This window comes from Rhyacophila brunnea, unplaced genomic scaffold (assembly GCF_057557595.1).
Source record: "Rhyacophila brunnea isolate RB1 unplaced genomic scaffold, BYU_Rbru_1.0 scaffold_10, whole genome shotgun sequence".
NCBI classification, from domain to species: Eukaryota; Metazoa; Arthropoda; class Insecta; order Trichoptera; family Rhyacophilidae; genus Rhyacophila; species Rhyacophila brunnea.
Window position 1 is genome coordinate 24,958,708 of NW_028232752.1, and position 16,457 is coordinate 24,975,164.

Below are 16,457 nucleotides of genomic sequence, written 5' to 3' on the forward strand. Positions count from 1 at the left end.
TTCTAGAGTTCAGTTTATATTATTCAATTTTCAAGTAACTTGTCTGGGCGGCAATTATATATCAAAAAAAAAATTGCGGTAATAAACACTGTTTAGACAATAGATAAGATTTTTTTCTGGCAACTGTAAGCCACGAGATTGAAGTCTATTTTACCACGTTTTTCTTAGCTCGTATTCTTGTTTGTCCGGTGGTTAGTTATCCAGTACAAATCTTGCAATCGATTTTTAACTAACTTCCCTACTAGCTAGACATTTGAAACTTTTATAATATATCAGAACACGATGCCAATGCGTTCTTTTAATACTTTTTTTAAGTTATCTTTAAGTAGAATTGAATTCATTTTCAGTTAATTCTTTTTTGTATGAAAAGCTATTTCGACACCATTATTGGTTATCTGGGGTCCTAGCAACTAAATTAGTAATATATACGTGCGTTACTATGGAAATCAATATGACTTGTCAAACAGACATTTCAGTATTATTTCTATCAAGTACAAATTTTTTTGATCGTTTGAGCTAGTCAAGGCAAGTTTATATGATTCAACAGAAAATTTAAAAACGTTGTATATAAAAAGTTTTTTTTATCTTGTAATTATTTTGGTTCAGTCTGTGTATTGTAACTATAGTAGAAATCGTAATTTAAATATACTAATCCACTTAAGGGGGGACATGCTCGTCGAAGGTCAAAATTGAGGCTTTATTGTATTTTCAAACCATGATCCTGGACAAACCTTAAACGTTGTAGATAATCTATTTATATAATTTTAAAGCCTTATTATCTTTTATAGTTGTTTTAAACATTTGATGACTGTATAAAGTATTTTTGTTACATAAAATAGTATTCTTTTAAACCTCTCGCTCTAATGTTTTAGAATATAGTCATATTTCGGTACATAACTGTGCAGTGGTGTTAATATTTTTTACATTTATTAATTTTTAAACGCATTTATGAAACCATTAGCATAATTTATTACGAGATAATTTTTGTAAAATATTCACGATAAAAAATTATATTGATAATCTCTGTGATCCCAAATTTGACAAGAATAAGGCATTTTATTATTCAAAAAATCGGCAAGATTAACACATTTGAAGATGATTCTAAAGATACTTATTATAAGCTATGTTTTTGACCATTCAAGTGTGATAAACATTATATGAATAATGATTGCTTTATAATAATTATTGACCTAAGAATAAGGTAGTGTTTTTTTGAAATACGCCATTTCTTTTGTCATTCCCCAGTGGTTAAGCTACAACATACGGCCGTAGCCATAAATTGACAAGCTGAATAAATATAACAGTTAATAATCTCAGCTAAATCCTCAATGATCCCAACAGATTATTTAACTGTGACAAAACAGCTTTTTTCCTTAACCCTAAGGGGAGCAAGAGAGGGATTATTAATTATAAATATCGTTCCAAGTTCCAATCGTTAATTACGTCGATCGGCTGCCATTACGCGCCAGGTGCGTCTTCAGCGTCCAAAGTATTAACAAGAACTATGCCTTAAAAAAAGATACAGCTATTTTATGGTATTGTCATAATAACCAATTAAAAAATATTTAAAATTACTCTCCTACACAATTGCAAATCAACTGTCTATGGTGTGCAGCATGAAAGAACAAATACTTGAGATGTGCATGAAAAAGCAGAAATATTTATAGTTCTCTAATATAGGATTCATTCCAGATAGCAGTAATTTTATTTGTAATTGCATTATGATATGAAACTTGCAAAGTTTAATTATCATACAACGTAAATTTTTCATTTCTATGCTAACATGATCATTATTTTTTATTTTTTAACAAACATTCATACAGTATTATGCTGATAAATTAAAATTGATGTCACCAATAGATACCCTGCAAATAATATCCACTTTACATTGATGAGAATCAGAATAACTTAAGAAGGGCTGAAAAACCTTAACCACTAAGGAAGATATGTGTAGAAAAAGAGAAAAAATGTGGGGATCTTGCAGCCAATAAAATTGAGGGTATGGAGAGGTTTCTTGGATACTCCCAAGACAGAGTGGGTTGTAGGAACGATGATTGATTGATTACGGGCCTCAGTTTTTTTTTCTGTGAAATAGTATTAATATATAATATTATATTATTATATAATATAGAATCTGATTTAATAAACTTATAGCGTAAATTTAATGCACAATATACATTTTGACTAACACAATAATGTATAAGTATGTGATATAAATTTATTATGATTAAATATTAATTTCCTTAAGTATTTTTAAAAAACCTAACGATAATAACAGTATAATTTACATGGTCCATTTTAATTGAAAAAAACAAAATGGCTGTGGCCTAGAAACGCGGCATGTGCTCTTTTCTGGTGCCATCATCCAAAATTTTCTCCAAACCTGTGGTATAAAAAATGGAGTAAGTGTACTCCAGAAGATTCGTGGAATTACATAAGTTTTCTGCAAGTTCATGCCAAAATAGATCACTAGATTAAATTACAAATAATATTGATACAATTGTATATTATTATATCAAGTTTTTGATACGCGCTTTAAAAAATGAAAAGCAGTGCTTTAAACAGTAACAAGGTGTTTGTGAGTTCAATGTAATCATGTAAAATCTAACCATTAATATTTTCGGACGCTACAAAATTATTTTTTTTTATAAAATATCTAACTTGAGGTTAGATCTAGGCATGGATATATGAGGCGTATGTATAGTGAGTGTAAGTATGTGTATTTTATGAAATTAGCAAAATTTATGACTCGCATAAAAATGCAAAAATAATATATATAGGCACCGCTAATGAGTCGTTTACTTGTCGTATTTGCGAAATGGCTTTTAATGCACGTCATCGCAGTTGACAAAACACAAAAAAGCGTCAATCAATCATAGGCAATGCATTCACTTTGCCACTCTAAAACGTACCAGCGCCGGAAAGTTTGTGGAAAAATTCCCATCAATTTTCATTTTGGCCTGACAATTTTCCCGCCTCTGTGACGGATATATTTCACAACTGAAACTTTTTAGCGGTATGCAGCAAAGTTACATAAACGTTTCGTTACCACAATGCTTTTGTTTAATAATGTTTTTATCTGTCTTTTTTTTTACATTTTCTAAAAGCTTTACCATAATAACTGTTAACAATAAGACGTTCTGGTCATTTCTTCTAGCAATCAAGCATGGATAACTTTGACCAACTTAAGCAGAACCTCTGCTCTCGTTTTCAAGTTCATTACTCCCAGCATTTACAAACATTCATACTATACCCTCAAACCAAGCTAAAACTAAACGAGAAGTGCTTCTTCAATACCTGATAATCCATACATGTCACTTAGCCGGTCCATCACAGTTGTTGGGTTCAAATCAATAATTTGACAATGTAAGGTTCATCAAAAATGTATTATTGTAAAAATGACGGCAAAATAGTATATTATCATCGTAGATCTTATTGCCTTATTTGGTCGTTTGTTTCTGGCATATAGTTTTTACTCTTCATTATAAATTATCATTTTAATGTATCGTCTAATGCATTTTCAACCAACCTGTATCGCTCTACAGGTGGGATTCATTGCTTACTATCTACGTATGCATAATATTAATTATAACGCATAATAACGTTATTCTGGCTATGAATATGAATAAATTATGCTTAATATCTTGTAAATGAAATATAAGCCAGAAATGATGTAAGCGTGTTAGTAATTACATCACTGAATAACAGAATGCTATAAATTTTGAATGATTTGAGGATTGTGTTTGTTTAACATTATGTTGTTATGTATTACTTACAAAAATTTTATTTTCTATAGTTATAACGATTTTTAAATACATACCTAATACGTTTCGGTTTCCATAATATAATCATTTTAGTATGTGCAATTCTTTCTCTATAATTTTACTTTGTTATTAAATATTTACCTTTACAACCCACCGTTGCGCATTTTTCATTAAAAATATGTTCAACAAAGTATTTCAAGCATTTTTTACGATTATCTTGTACAATTGAATACATCTTATTCTGACAAATTCACCAAAATTATGAATTTCGCATAAAAAATGAAAACGTATATTATCGCAAAAGTCTGCAAGATAAATATAATAAAAACAGCTATCATGTTTTACTACATTCCATCAACTACAATCAGTTAAATTTAATTAAGGTTAATACATAACTAAATCTATTTAAGACAACGATTATTTATCTAATAATTTAGGTTTGATGGAGTTATTTGCAGTACAATACTAGGCTGAAATATTTTTGGATCTTCAAGGGTATCCATATATTATTGTAGTATTGAAGGATTGACATCATGTTATTACAAACGAAAAATGATTTTTAAGTATAAAATACGTGCAGAATATTTGTGTAATACTGCGTAATATAGAGATGTTGTAATAAATTGGCAGAATGTATAAGGAGATAAAATATAATAATTGAAAATGTGTAGAAATAAGGGTAGGTATGCGTTATGAAATAATTTTATAAAAATAATATACATTTCGAAAAAGAGATAACCAACCTATTGATTCAATTTTAAGAATTATAAAATATCTGATAACTAGATATATCCGACAAAATAGTGCCTACATTATGGAACAACCCAACGTACAAGACCGATGCAAAATTTGTTAGTATATTTCTAAACACAGGTCGGGGCATTGAACTGCAAGTTATGGTAGTTGTGCTAGTTATTGAATATTTTTGAATGCATAATTTGTTTACAGTAAATGTATATTTTTGATTATTTGTCATTTAAATCAATTAACGTATTAGCATTCATTTCAATATGAAACAGTCATCATTTTCTACAAAGACTTCACGATATTGCGGTCGAAGTATGAACGATAACCGGCACTACGATTGTAATTTGTAGTTTCGTGTCACGGCTTGACTTTAGTCGGCTCTCTGAACATTTTGTTGTAATGATAATGAAAAAATGTCAAGTGAGAGCCTTTTAAGCAGATGTTGCTTTCATTATACAATATTATTAAAATTAAAGTGAAAGCGAGTTACTAAAGATACTGGCAATATTAGCTGCAAGTTTTTTTGCAATTAAAATACATTTTCAGTACATTTCACGTATGAAGACTGTCATTTTTAAGGGCGACAATCTCCATATTCCGCCGTTTTCATTTAATTAGTAATGTAATCAGTAAACAATTATTAAGTAAAGTAAAAATCATAATAAAATATGTATTGTCATTAAAATGAATAAGAAATCGAGTCTAAACAAAAAAAGGCGGTCGATCACTATGAACGATTTCTACGAATCAATCTAAGATCCAATTTTAATTAACTAGCAAACGCATCTGGATTTCATATTTTATGAATATATAAATGATAGAAAAAAAATACTTACACATTCAAGAAAAATATCAAAATAAGAAAAAAAATATTGATTACCGACTTTGAAACTAATAACCTCATTTAAATTTTTGTAGGTTTATTTCAAACATGCTTTTTACAGAGTCATACTAAGATAAAAATTACTTGTATTTATAGTTAAAGCTTGAAAGAAGTTATTCCACAATAAACTTACATTATTTGAATAATAGTATGTACGTTAGTTACTAAGCAAATTAAAGTGTTTGTATGACACCATTATTATTTTTATTTTTTATTTACAAACATAAAAATTCATACTTAATACTATATGGTATAATAATATAATCCCCAAACTTGTATACGTCACTGTTTTAATACATAATCTTTTTACTATAATAATATTGTCGCCCCAAAAGCAAAAGGGAACATGTGCAATTTTGAGGGTTTTGAGTTATGAATGCAGTTTTCTTCGGATTTTTTTTCTCTACATTATGGGTAAAACGGCATTTGTAAAGCAAAACCCATGAATTCAGAATTGAGCCAATAAAATAAAGGTTACTTGTATATTTGTAAACTGAGCTTCATTTAATATATAGGATAAAGGTAACATGTACACGAATTTAGGAACTATGTGCAATTTTTACAAAAATAATATAGGAAAAAGGTAACCAGTGTAATTATTTAAAAGTGAATAAGGGCCTTTGTACAAAAAAAATAATTTCGTTGCAGAAAAAGGGCACTTGTGAAATTTGTGAAAACTTTAAAAACATATTGGCAGCGGACAAAGAGGCCCAAATAAATATTTTGGAAGATCACAATAAGCGTAAAGTGGACGCTCGCAAATCAAAAGATGAAGATAAAGCTATATATAAAAGTATATAGGAAAAAGGTAACATGTGACTTAAAACCTCTTAAAAAATCAAAAATTGACAAATTATAAAAAAAATAAAGATTGCATTTCAATTTTGAGTAATTAGGTCACATGTGTTTCAAATTTCATTTCAAAATATTAAGTAATAACGTCTCCACGATTTTTTGTTTACTGCAAAAACACTTAAAATGCATTTTTCTCAAAACTCAATTTATGCACAAGTGCCCCTTTGCTTTTAGGGCGACGATATTATGTCAACCACATTGGTTATTATAGAAATGTTTTTCAGATAAATAGTCATTTTAATTCACAGTAATTGATCAAAAAGTGCAATAAATTTTACAATTATGCAAATTTTGAACTTTAGGTTTATAAAATGAATCCAATTTGCAGATAAATTTTCCTGTTCTAATTTTTGACATAGATAATTTGACGTCGTTAAATAAACCATAAAATTAATTCAACATTTTCAACTTCAGTAAAATATTAATGCCCCTATTAATAAGTTATCGATTTCTATGCTTTCGTGTTCAAAAGCTGGTAAACTTTGGTTTTTATCGGCTACAATTTTACGCTATAAACATTTTTGTCAGATAACGTTAAAATTTTCGAAACAAAAAGTTATTATCGGGCGTCGAAGTACAAAAATAAAATAAACCTGTCATTATTTTGTACAGTCATTAGGTACGAAAGTCGCACATATATTAAAAATTAATGCCAAAGTACTTCCTATATTAGACAGTATTATTAATCGATAAGGTCGTAATAAATTGACATATGTATATAAAGTAAAAGAAAGATTATAGATTATTTTATGTTTCATATAAAAAAAATACTAAATATTATTATCGTTAAAAAAAACATAATATTATGTCTTGAAAAATGGAGGCGCGTTGTCAATGATAACATAAAAAACCATACAAACAATCATAATAATATTGTCATAATAGTTTAATTATTATACTACCAAATCTCAAACGTAGGATCAATTAATTCAAACCAGTTGCGAAGTATATATTCTTAAGAACATGAAGCCATTTTAAAAATAATAAATAACCAACAGATATTTATTCAATACGCAACAGAACCAACCGCCAGTTATTTAGGATTTACATACACATAGATAATAATAATAATATAATGTATCATCATGTCTATCTAATCTTCTACTAACACACCATAGAAACAAAGGCTTGGTATAATCCTATGTTTGTGAATGATTTCATGTCAACGCCTACATATCTATCCGAATTGGCTATGTTATTTTGCGCACAGTATACTAACTCTGGTTTATTCTACTTAGCTAGACACCCTCAATTAGTTGATGGACTGGTCATGTCCAACAAATAAGGTTGTCAGTTTCTAAATCGTTATTAACAAAAGCAAAAAAACATCAAGCACATTTATTTAACGATTGCAAATATCATATTTTCTTCTTGCAAATACATTAGTTTTACAATTAAAAAAAGCAAATAGAGAAATAAATGTCATTAATCTCATTAAAATTAATAATCAATCAGAATCAAGAAAAAAAAACTAAAAACGGAGGTTACCAACATTGAAACCAATATCCTCAAATGAAAAACTAATCTAGCAACAGGATAAGGCTTTGATAATAAGCCAGTCAAAAGAGTGTCAGCATACCCAATTTAGGGTGGATGATTAGCGTAACGCAGGATGAGTGACCGATTGATATCTTGGAATGTAGAAAGAAAGCGGAGGATAGATCGGAATGGAGACGACAACTGTAAAAGGCCAGGGTATATTTAAGGTTATTGTGTTTCGATTAAAATGATGATGAAGTTTTATTATAATACTGTATTGTATTTAATTGTAATACAATATAATAAATTATCTCAAACACGAATCTAAAACATTTTCTGAAATAAATTAAATTCTGTGGTAGTTGAAATAAATTACTTATTCATGATAGAATTCTCTAGGTTTTATCGCTGTATTATCCGCATAGGTTGTTTGATAGACATCTTTGAACCTCTGACAAACCACTAAAGCCTTATATCTTAATGTAAAATAGGCAGTAGTAGCACTAAATGACAGATGCCTGCCGGTCAGTTTACATTTATATTCATTTGTATTTCTCCCATTGTGGCATTAAAGGAAATTGATAAGGTCTACATCTTGTTTCCATCTTAAACCAGTACTACTAAAGTACGGTCATGTACTTCAATTAATAATATAATACAATGTCAGTTTATTTACTTGGACAAAATTTTGTTTTAATTAAATATTAACCAAAGACGTTCAAGATAACCCTTTTCCATGGAGGATTAACATGAATGTATTATTATTATAAAAGAAAAGTAAAAAATGAAAATATTAACTGATAAACAAAGATAAAGACACTGTATTAATAAAAATACAATACCTATTTTACATAGTCAAATCAAGACCGGTTTTATCTGATTTATTGGGACAGAATCAGCTAATTTAAAATAAATAATATTACAGCTCTAATTCTAAAGAAAAAAATAATGTTTTTATATCTATCCACTCTTCTCGGTCCCTAATATTTTGCTGTGAACTTTATGAACTCATATATCCAGCGGGTTTTAGGACGTGCTGTGGGCGTTTAGTGCCCCTTAGATACCACTGTATGACGACATTTTGTCCAGCGGTTGTTTCACTCGCTGAGTGATATCTCCAGCGCATTTCTATTTCATTTGCTTAGTGACCTTTATCACATTGCGTACTCTTATCAGCTATCATCCATATCTTCAATATTTTTTTTCTTTAAAATCTGTTAGCATGAATAGTTTCAATACTGTAAATTTGTATCCTATGTGGAATAAATTCTAAATATTGCGTTTAACTTTCAGTTTACGTTTAATTAGAATTCCGTTTTACAATAGTATCTTAATATCAAATTCAATATATTAAGTTTCTTGATTGAAAACTATTTTAATTTTAATACTATATATGAGGCTTACCACGTGTTTTTATATTGAAATATTTACCTAATAAATTTAAAAAATAGTCTTTAAAAAAATGTAAAATAAGGATGAAAAGTTGTATAATTTTGTCATTTTAATAGATTTTTTTTTAAATATTTACACCATAACTATTGCAAATATATTATTTATTTACTATATTATGTAGGTATGATATGCATATTATATTTAATGGAGATTAAATTACCCCCTTTGTTTGCGTTATTTTTGACTTGATCCAAATATTTGATACTTTCAACCTACATTTTCATTCCAATGGACTTATGTTATGTTTCTACGTTTACGGTAAATTTTTATCCTGACACTATAAATTTTAGTAATAAAATAATAAATTAAACTCACGATGTGTTAAAATTTATTAGTTTGATAATGGTATTACAACAAATTATATTAAATTTATCGACTAATAAAACAATATATAAATTTGAAATAATTCATATTATCAGTGGGGCATGTTTTTTTTCATATACTTATAGTATTATAATAAATAATTACAAGATAAAAAAAACTTTTTATATACAACGTTTTTAAATTCTGTTGAACGATATAAACTTGACTTGACTAGTTTAAATTATCAAAGAAAAGTGTATTTGACATGTCGTTATCTTACTTTGAAAAGGTTCTAACTGACATTTTGGCCTAAAATGACTTTTTGGTGTGAAAAGGTTTCATTAGCCATATTCTATCATATACGTTCATTTCAGCATCATCTATTGTCAAATATGGGAATAAACAGTATGCCGAAATTCTATCTACATGTCTTTTTATATTAAAAATATGACCATTCCAAATTTTAAACGATCATAGCTCAAAACATGGTCAAGTATAATTAGAACCTTTTCAAAGTAAGGTAACGACGTCATATTTATTTCCATAGTAACAGACGTATATATTAATAATTTATTTGCTAGGACCCCAGACCCCTAGCAACCGATAATAGTCTCAAATTAACTTTTCATACAAAACAGAATTAACTGAAAATGAATTCAATTCTAACTAAAGATGGCTAAACGTATTAAAAATGCATTAGCATCATGTTCTGATATATTCTAAAAGTTTCAAATGTCTAGCTAGTCGGAAAATTAGTTAAAAATCGATTGCAAGCTTTGTACCGGACAAAGAACCACCGGACAAATAATAATACGAGCTAAGAAAAACGTTGTAAAAGTTATTATATATTACACCTGTTGCTTAATCGTAAATAATAAATTAAGTTAAAGTTTTATTCTTGTGATTTTATGATCATTCAAAGAAAAATTTGTTTTAAAGAAAACTATTTTTATTTGAAGACTTAAAGAGAAGAAGAAGACTTGACTTACTAAAGAAGTTAAAAGTTTCTTAGCTAAAAGATATCTTTTTTCATTAAACCGAATAAGGTTATAACCTTGATAACAAAAATAAAGATACGTAGAATAGAATTCCTAAATAAAGAATAAGATACATTTTTAACATGAAAAAAATGATTAGCCGAATCGTTAATACAGCATTGTCTCATATCAAGACGTATGTATCTTGCTCATTGCATCAGTATCATCTAAATATACTAATATGAAAATGTTGCATTAACTATACTTTATTATAAATTTATCAAAACTTATTAATTGATTTGTGAGAATTTTAAATCTATAGCATTACTATTAAAATTGTTATTTCTTTGGAAGAAGGTTGTTTGAACTAAAGGTCGGTACAATAATATTGAGCTTTACCAATTTAATTTAATTAAAAATGTTCACAAAATGACTCGAAAAAATAATGAAAAGTATTTAAACAGTGTTTTAAAAAAAAAAAAAAAGAGCAGTATTAGAAAAACAGTATAAAATGATAAAAGAGGAAAAAAGAGTTAAAAGATGATAAAGAAATTAGAATAACAATTTTTGACAAGTAGTATAACGCAAATTAAAATTTATTTGTTAAACAATTTATTTTGTTCAACAAATAATTCACAAGAATGTAATATTATTTTATTGAACATACATCATTTGAAAACGCTTCTGAGAAAATAATATAATAGGTACTACCACTAAAAAATACGTTTATTAAAAAAATAGCTAATCAAATTATTAGCGAGTGCAAGTATATTGTAACGAAAATTTGGTGTGATCCTGAAACCAAATACTAATTAAGGTAATTATAATATTTCGATTAAAAATACAAAAGCAGTTTGCCAATAAGTAACGCCATTAAAAAAGCGCTTCATAGAGTATTATAAAAACCATTAGATTAGTAGGTAGATAGATTCTTATTCTTCTACACTAACACTAACACTACAACTGACATAGAACTCCAATGACAGTAGTATATTTATCAATATAAGTGAAACAACCACAAATACCAGGGCGTTGAGAAAATCACATAAATATATTGTGTCCTCACCGGGATCGAGCCCGGAGCGTTTTTACTAAAAGCTTTTTCTATTGGTTATAATATATTTTCTCAGAAGTGTTCTTTAAAATTATATATGTTCAATAATTAAAATGGTACATTAATAAATCTTGTGAATTATTCGTTGAATAAAAGAAAAAGTTATATATTTTCTCAGAATAATTTTCAATATAGTATGTTTGTTAAAAAAAATATTACCATATTGCGGTGAACTTTATAAGTTTAAAATTTAAAAGGCTCTTGACATGAATAAAAAACAATGAAATAGTATAAAAATAAAGAAATTGAAATGTCAGCAGTATTATAAAAAAACAAAATAAAAAAGGATACAGAATAAATACAAAAATTATAAATTAGATCCACGGAAGTACGCCGAGTGAACTAAATAATTCAAATTTTAATTATTTATAAAGACAACGTTCAACGAACAAAATCGACTGGTTTTGTGATTCTGGTAGAGTTTTTATTTACACCTCATTCATATAAGTCCGAAAAAAATCCTGGTCATAATTTAACTGTTGTATTATTGAGTTTAGACTATATTCTGTATGCATAGTAAAGTGAGTTGGATAAAATCATGGATAGTATTTATACAGTTTCAAGTAACAAAGTCTCAAAAAATATTTTGAATATAATATTATGAATCTATAGTGAAGTTAATAAAAATTAGTAAAAATTACAAGATTGAATGAGTAATTTTCACGAATGAATTTCTTTCTGGAATAAATTCAATAACACAACAGAAGAAAAGTTTTTAAACAAATATTATTAGATTCAATGAAGCCTTATATTTTTCTAAAAATTGTGGCACATTACTTAGTAACGTTAACAATGATTTATTAATACAAAATTAGAACAGAAAATAAGTTATACCACCTCAATAATAGGATTTATAGTACTTTATATAACTTTTTTTTTCCATTACAGATGAAGCATAGTAATATATTATACAATTACTATATAGAAAGTTTCTAAGTTGACTTTTCTTACTAAAACCATACATAAAACTATTTGTTTAATTATTATTAAAGGGTGAAAACATATGAAAATTCAAAAATATATTGTACGTTTTTTTTGAAGTTTTTGAATGATAGGTCAAGAAATATCATTTTATATAAAATAAAGATATAAACTCTCTGAACTAGATAAATCTAAAATGTATGTACTGAACGGATTTTATGTTTCAATTTATATTTTTGTAATTATAGTATAATTCATTAAGATATTAAAATAGCATAAAGAAAATGTATTTTTAGTATTATTTCAGAAAATTTAGCCAAAAATTAGATAGAACTAGAATTTGAAAACAATACACGATTTACAGATATTAGCGTCGTACATGTATTACATGTACGTGGTTTCTAGCCTAGGTGGTTGATACAGAATATATATTATTTTATTTTTATAAATATATGTAAATACAAGATACACTTTCTTACATTATTTTGTGTTTAGCCACTTAAATATTATGGATTAATCTGAATTATGATAATAATAAGTTACGATTACTTGTCACATTTTCAAACAGTGAGATTCAGGCTATATACTGTATGTTTACAGTGATAATGGCAATCATTTATTGCTTGAGTGTATTTTTCTCTTTTAATAATATATACATTAGTTTACCAAATACTATTGTTAGATACAAAAAAATGCCAACAGAGACAAAGCAAACCTTGTCGGATAAGACTAAATCCGGCCAATAAAACTAATATTACCTTATACGCGTACGATAACGTATTTTCACGTTTTGAGATTTTTATCTCGCGCTTTCACACCCTTCTTCTCGTTTATTTTCATTGTCTTTTTTTATAGAGCCAATTGACCCTTCCACCTCGGCGCCATTTCATTTCAGACGTTGTCAATTTCTGATCTCGCGGGGAAGAAAAAAAACAATCCGAACAAACATGAAGTATGTGCAGACTACGCAATTTCAAACCGAATGCACTTCATGTTTATAACATAAAACATGGCTTATTAAGTTAACATAACAAATATATAGAAAATACTCAATAAATAATATTATTTTCAATTAATTCAATGATTTATTTTCACTTAAAATAACTAAAATAAATATGTATAACAAAAACAGGGAGGCTTTAAGAAAGACCTATTTCCTACAAAGAAACGCACACAAACTAACTTAAGTTATTTAGCTTTGCATCAAGACGACAGCACGAACTGTGAATTTTGATCGTAATGCTAGCAACTATTACTTATTATTCGAATTTAATATGGTAAACTATTTGTAAAAAAACTATAACTGTTCAAAATCAAAAAAATATATACAATTAAAATTAATAATATGAACAACATACGGCATCAATTTTTTTCAATGACTTTCAATAGGTTATCACATTGTATTCGAAGTAATGCAATAATTATTACTATGAATACCATTACGACTCATCAATTAGTATCGTGGTTTGATTAAAGATGGCCTCGGGTTGGTTTATTAGTTCAAAACTATTTTGGTTATTACACCATTAACAAGAATACACAGATAAACAATGTATTTGCTTAAGTATTCAAATCACAGAAAGAGTTTGATTCTTACCATTCTTTTTTTTTTTTTTTTTTTTTTTGACCATGTCCGATCCTAATAGGATCATATGGGCCTCCACAGAGTAGAGGTTTGTTTACTCTAGGAATATCTCATAAATACAACCCCAATATTAATACTATCGACCCCTAATATTTAATTATTTTGAAATAATAGTAGGTAGATATACTAACGTTACTTTAAAATATAATATATTTTCAATATTAGATAAAATAAATGAATCCACTTTACAATATTTTCGTAGGTACTGTAGTATTAGTTATAAAATATAACATTGTTCACCTTTGATATATCTCATATATATAATATCACAGAACGATAATACTGGAAGGCAACATGAAAAAACAAATGTGATTGCCTCAAAGCATGAAAAAAATTTATCTACATATTGCTAAAAAAAATGTTATTTATTCAATTAATATGTAGGAATATTTCCTATTTCAGAATAGCTAAAATACAAAAGTACCTACCTTGTTTATTTAATAAAAAGCATTTTTTTGTAGTACTTATTCCATTTTTAATCAATAAATTAGGACCGAAAAAAATGTCCCTCTGAGGCGGACGAAACCGGTCCTAATTTATTGATTAAAAGTGGAGTAAGTACTACAAAAAATGCGTTTTATTAAATTAAACAACAATACAATGCAGTTCCACCATGAATTGACAGTTAACAAAATAAACGAAAACAAAAGTACCTGTTAAATGTAAGCCAATGACAGACGCAGTGCAAGTCTACCATTGTTATAAATGAGAGTTGTTTCTTTTCGCGTCCATTTAGCGTATGGGTACTTGCAATATTTTCTCATCCTCCTCTCCCTTGTCACAACTTTGAATAGGGGTTGGATAACAAAACAACCTTAGTGAAAGCTCGGACATGATACTTTCATATTATGGATTTCATTTGTTACGTATTATCAGAAGTTTATTAGATTTAAAAAAAAATCAATATTAGTACAATTTATTATCGGTTCATCAAAACAATATAAATTGTACACCAAATATTTTGACGTGTAGTAATTATAGACAAGCATGAAATAATTAATAAGTTCAAGTTTTTTTTTATACAATAATTCAATGTTGTACCTAGTTGTTTGTTTTATTTTTGAATTTTATTTTAAAAATTCATTAATATCAACCTGTAGATTTTGAGTAACTAACTATTATCCTAAGTTTATAAAATATATGAATTATTGTAAAGTTGTACTCTTTTTATATAAACCTCACAAAGACCATAATATTATTATGTTAAAAAATGAATATATTGTGTTTAAAGTAAAGTTATATCACCATTGCTTAAATATACAATGTATATTATATAACTGAATTATCGGTAGAAACATAGTTAGTATTGTCATATATTTAAATATATTATATCGCTAACTAGCTTTCTCTGGTTATAATATATTATTTATTTTCTGTCGTTATTGTTTCTGAAGAATACTTTGTTATATATTTGAATTATTTATTGATATCCATCGATAGCAATTTAAATTGGTTTGTTTTATTTTAAGAGTAACAATAAATACAGTAAAAGTTTACCTTTATCACCTCAAATGTCAGCAAAAAAGTTCAGAGAAAGAAATTGTATGTATAACGGTTTAAGTTCCAATTCCACTTAACGGTCACTGTTAGTCATACTTAAATTGTTGTATACTTATCAACTAAATGATTGACAGGCAAGAATTAACAACACATTACTTTTAATTGAAGTCAAACGATGAAATGTAGCAATAAAACATTCATAACGCGACACTAATACATAAATTTCGAAAGGAAAACATAACACTTACGAAATCACTGCCTGAAAAAGCATTGGCTAACGCGATTTTTTACAAACGATTACACTGCAGCAACTACGGTTTTTACCTCCTTATCGCGATAAAAGATCGCAATAAAAATGTATTTCACACAAACCGAGTACTTAACAAAGTGAATAAATCATTATTCTCTCCCCAAACGTAATATTCTCGGCGATTAGGCACCCGGAGAAATTTTCACGTTTGCAAATGGCTTGGAGATAATTTAAAAGCTTTCGAATCAGCGGTTATAGATACTTATATGAGATTGGTTCAGCGGAAACGCACACGCAAGCTTTCCGCAGACGTGCTTTCGCTACGGCAGGCTGTGCGCGACTGAGGCGGGCGCGGCGTTTCATTTCTGGGACCAGTGTCACGCTATAGTACCGAGGGAACTGTCACGGTGGGGCGTCGCGACGCAGCTATGGGGCAAGGCGCCTACGCTACCCCTTTGCTACCTACGACATTATTGTGTGGAAATTTGTTTTGTTTATCTTTTATCGGGGATGATTGCGCTCGCTGCATATCGCTTCAAATAAAACAAAATGACACCTGTTTATTTT

The 16,457-nt window shown here is 28.0% G+C and overlaps 1 protein-coding gene across 1 annotated transcript in view; it reads right to left on the minus strand.

Moving 5' to 3' along the window:
- LOC147079016 (acid sphingomyelinase-like phosphodiesterase 3b) overlaps positions 1-16,214 on the minus strand; it is a 259,878-nt gene extending 243,664 nt beyond the window's left edge. Inside the window, exon 1 of the mRNA XM_085948705.1 lies at positions 15,638-16,214. The gene's annotated coding sequence lies outside the window, so the exon portion shown is untranslated. The remainder of the gene's footprint in view (positions 1-15,637) is intronic.
- Positions 16,215-16,457: the final 243 nt, after the last annotated feature.